Source organism: Helianthus annuus, chromosome 12 (assembly GCF_002127325.2).
Source record: "Helianthus annuus cultivar XRQ/B chromosome 12, HanXRQr2.0-SUNRISE, whole genome shotgun sequence".
Lineage (NCBI taxonomy): Eukaryota > Viridiplantae > Streptophyta > Magnoliopsida > Asterales > Asteraceae > Helianthus > Helianthus annuus.
In genome coordinates this window covers 37,178,458-37,183,593 of record NC_035444.2, presented here as the reverse complement: position 1 = coordinate 37,183,593, position 5,136 = coordinate 37,178,458, and positions in this window count along the sequence as shown.

Below are 5,136 nucleotides of genomic sequence, written 5' to 3'. Positions count from 1 at the left end.
TTCTTAGAACCTTGAATTTTGGCTTTACGAAAACTTATCCAAAACTTATGGATTTGGCTCTTAGTTCTTCCTGTTTCGCTGGTAATAACAGATATAAGATTCTTACAATAACTGCAGCCCTAAGCGGGATGTTTGTCCTAACACCCTCTTGCCTCTCAGAAGGTAAACATGGTAATTCTTACAAAGAAGCTATTTATGACACATAGAGGTGTCAGAGATTTCTGCATTCTCAGGCTTTGGCTCATCTATCGCTTTCGGTGTCAGATAAGTGACATATTCCCTTTACCGTTACAAGGATGCCCTAAGTAGAGATACTTATAAGGACATTTTTATATTGGATATCTCCTTTGAATACTACTAGTCGACTTTAGTACAATATGACCATTGGAATATCTTCGGGGATCCCATGCATTAAACCTCCATACTGATCAGGCATGGAAGCAATCTATGGGACACACTAGGATACGCAAATCCTCATATGGTACTCTTATCAAACATAGTTTGGCATTCGCAGACGATAGAAAACAATGAGGAAAAATAATAAAATAAAATAATTAGTATATATTGTCGTACTCCTTCTGGGGAAGAGTACTCCAGATTCTTATGAAAGGATTATCTCCGAGGATGGGAGAGAGGTCATTAAAGATTCCATTGGTAAATTATACCTCATATTTAGTATATGAAGTCCTTATGAATGTAATCCAGAGTTTGCTAAGCTTATGGTTTGCTAAAGATTTATTATCCCTTGTATCAATGCAAAAATACTGAGCAGTCATTATCAATGCTAAATGGTATAGGACGTACCTATTGCTATTATCGATGTGCACTGTCTCAGGTATTCAACCGGTAGTCTAGGCGGTTCCTTTCTTATCCTTTCCATACCTAGCTGCTCCTTTCTTGGCAGCCTTAGGGCAATTAGTACTGATGTGCCCCTTTTCACCACAGCTGAAACAGTTTGCATCATTCATGTCCCTACATTCGTGGGATTGGTGGCCAGTTCTTTTACAGATGCCACATTGCTTTATCTTTTGGCTTAATCGACACTGCCCCCAATGTCTTCTTTTACAGGTTTTGCATGTAGGCTTTTTGTTGGAATCCTGTTGGTGATTGTTGAACTTGGATTTGCTCTTCTTAGAATTCTGAGAGCTATCCTCCTCCCTTTGTCTTTTGTCATTAGTTTCATTTATGCACGACTTTTGTCTCACTACATCTAGAGTGAGAGACAAGGATAGATCTACTGCCGATCTATAGTTGGTTGGCCTTGAAGCCTTAACATCCCCTTTTATTTCTGGTGCCAAACCACCGATGAAACGCGCAATGCGTTTTGGTTCCGGGGTGATTAAATAGGGTACTAGTCTAGACAGGGAGTTGAAGTCGGTAACATATTGCCGACAATTTAGGTTTTTCATTGTGAGATTTAGAAAATCTGTCTCCACCTTTTCCACTTCGTGCTGTGGACAGTAGTTCTCTTTGATAAGGTCCGCAAACTTGGACCATCCCATAAGGTATAGGGGAATTTTCCCCGTGGACTGCATCATGGTCTTCCACCATACTAGAGCCTCTCCTTTAAAAGATTGTGAAACGAATTTTACTATGTCCTTATCAGCACAAACGCTGATGTCCACAACCGTTTCCATTTCCTCAAGCCATTCCATAGCATCAATTGCTCCTTTTTCGCCATCGAAATCTCTGGGTTTGCATGAGATGAAATATTTGTAGGTACACCCGCCCTCAGTTGAACGGGGCTTATCATAGAGTACTAACTCCTGAGGTTCGCTCTTTTCATCTGAAGAGTGAACGAAGCTCTCCTTTCGAGCTGATGTATTTGTTTCCGTATGGATCTTTGAGTGAGTGACACTCGGTTCCTTTTTGTTCTCAAGGACCTTTTCCACAACTTCACTAATTGCTGCGCTAATCAAGGCCTGAAGAGTAGTGCCATTAACATTTATATTTATACTTGCATTCTTGTTTTTAGCCGCTGCACTGCTGTGCGCTTCGTCGGAAACCTCCATTCTGGAGCCTTGGTACTAACACCAAAAATAACGTATGCTTAGATGCAAGTTATTATGAGATCATCGTAATGGATGATTTATAAAGTCATGGTATTGCTAAGCCATAATGGCTGTTTGGTTTATAACTTCCTTATAGTATGCTACTAGAAAGTATGTCAATTATATTTAGCCTAGGTCAAAAAGGACCATCAATTGCGTTCATGGTTTGGACCGAGTCCATTACCTTTTGACTGGGGGTCACAATGTCACAACTGTCTTTGTCATAACGACGATCTTTAGATAGTTGGAAGGCTTGTCATGAAGGACATTGATAATCATAGGCCCGAAGGCCTTGTCACAAGGGACATACAAAATATGGCACTTAAGGCATTAATATATAAGCTGCAATCCTATTGGATCAGAGATCTTAAGGTTCGAACATAGTTCTTCACCTTTGGACAGAGAGTCAGAGACTACAACCGTCATCTTGTGGAAGATAATTTATTTGCCACAAAGGCTAGTCAATGTACATCATTCTGACTAACTAGATAATTGTGAGCCCTAGAGGGGGCAGCCATGGTGAAGCCTTGAAGGCCAACTAACCATGAAGAAATAGCTTACTTAATTATAGGGAATTGTCGAACTTGATAATTTAAATAGCCATGGTGCAAACAAACCATATAGGCCAATAGATAGTATTTAGTTTACTTGATCATGTTTTGCCTAGATTTTAAATAAACCATCTTTGGCGTTTAAATGGAATAAATCCTTTATACTTACTAGACAGGGGACATAAGTCACGACTGTCAATGTCATAGCGACATCTTATATAGCACAACGTCTTGTCCCATAGGACTTTTCGATGGCCCAGATGCCTTGTCACTAGGGAAATTTTAAAACATAATCAATGATTCCCTTGGATCGGAAAATTTCATAATTCATTGTCTTGACAAGAAGTTATGAAATAAAACTATCGTTTTCATGTATGCATCTTTGCCCGTAGGTATACATCCCAGGTGGATGTTTAGATGAGTATATCATGTTCGACGTTTATTAGCCATGATTCCTATCGATCGTATAGGCTAATTAAGGAATTTGGAAGTTCCTAATATAGAGGTGACCATCGTGATTTTATCGCATCACTGTTGTCGGGAGTGCTAACACGTTTTCAAGTGTTAATCAGGATCTGAATCTCTTCTAAACAGGTCTTACCATCATAGCCAGGTCCCTAACGACATTCAAGCTAGGTTATACCCCTTTGAGACTCTTTTTAATATAAATACTGGCAGGAAAGAAATGATATTTATTTTATTCAGGATTATAATTATCCCAAATTTATTGAAAATATAACTTTGGCATAAAAGCCTAGTCACGTAGGCAAGTTTAATTTATAACCCATGATTTCTGAGAATCGAGGCATTACAATTTATCCTAGTTATAAAACATTACGGATATTGGGGTGGCACCAAGGCCTAGTCACAAGGACATTTATAAATTATAAGCTAGGATTTCAGAGAATCAAAGCCTTGAGGTTTGAACCTAGTTCATTACCTTTTTCTTGACAGGGAGTCATAGGTTACGACTGTCTTTATTAAAATTTCTGGCCCGTGGGCCTATCAATTAACATCTCGTAAGATGTTAAGACATATAGTCATTGTACTGATGATACGTTCAGCGGTCAAAGTAATGACATGACGCCATGATCTGTGTCATTAATTTAATCAACTGTCGTTCAGTGGTCATAATGATGACATGACGGCAGGATTAGCACTTAATTTAAATCATCTGTCATTCAGCGGTCATAATAATGACATAACGACAGGAATAGTACTTTAATTTGAATCAATTGTCGTTCAGCGGTCATAATATTGACATGACGACCAGATTATCGTCTAGAGGGCTTTTGAGCATAGCTCACCCCCTTAGGACGGGGAATCTCCAAAGATTCACAACTGTCGATGTCGCAATCGGGCAGTGTATTATAGCTCGTGGCACTACATCACTAATGGATGGCTATTTTACTTGCAGGGAATTTTAAACAAATCCCAATTTTCAAATTTATTACCCGTAGGCACTTCATCCTTAAAGGATGGCTATTTTACTTGCAGGGAATTTTAAACAAATCCCAATTTTCAAATTTATTACCCGTAGGCACTTCATCCTTAAAGGATGGCTATTTTACTTGCAGGGAATTTTAAATAAATCCCAATTTTCAAATTTATTACCCGTAGGCATCAAGTCATTATCAGACTTGTATACAGATATAATCTGTAGATAATTTATAAAAAAAAGAGTGGCTTGTGTGATTTTACAGGTCACGCTTAGCCAGGGGTGTTAACATGTTTACATATGTTAACAGAGATTTGAATCTTTTCAACCAGGTTTTACCATATTGGCCAGGCCTTTTATTAAGACATTCAAGCTAGGTTTTACCTTACTAAGATTCTTGTTAAATGGCAAATCAAATAAAAATTGATATTTTCCATTTATTTAATATTCCTTATTTAGAATGGAAGTCCAAACATAATCATTCCATTATATAAAAGTAAAAGTATAAAGTTGCCCTAAGCGGGACTTGAAAGGAATAATGTTGTCCTCGCAGGGACAGAAAGATAAATATGTCCTTATAAGGACTAATAAGGAAACGATCTTCAGTAAAAGGAGCTTCTTCTTCATTTTATTTCTGAATGCTTTCTCCTTGGATATTCATTTCACTTTAGCCGTGGTACGAAGCTCAGCATCTCGGGACTCCGGGTGTGGAGAACTCCTATTACGGCCTCTTCGCTTGGCGACGTATCCAATATAAAAATATTTGGAAGCAGTAAATTCCGGATTAGAATCGGGAGTATTCCTATGTTAAGTCTAGACTCAGAAGGTTACAGAATGTGCTATTGTGTCATTGAGATTAAACACTAAGGGCTAGTGTTTAATTCACTCAATGTTGGCTCTGATACCAACCTGTCACACCCCGAATTTCCACGTGTCACCGGTGGGCCCGGTGGGGGTAACGTGACGTAGTTGATAACATCATAGTCAAACAACACAATATATAAATGCACAGCGGAAGCAGAAATAGATTCATTTCAACTTTATATAAACGTATTATTTAATATCACAAGTAGTTGAAACGGATCCACAGGCGGAT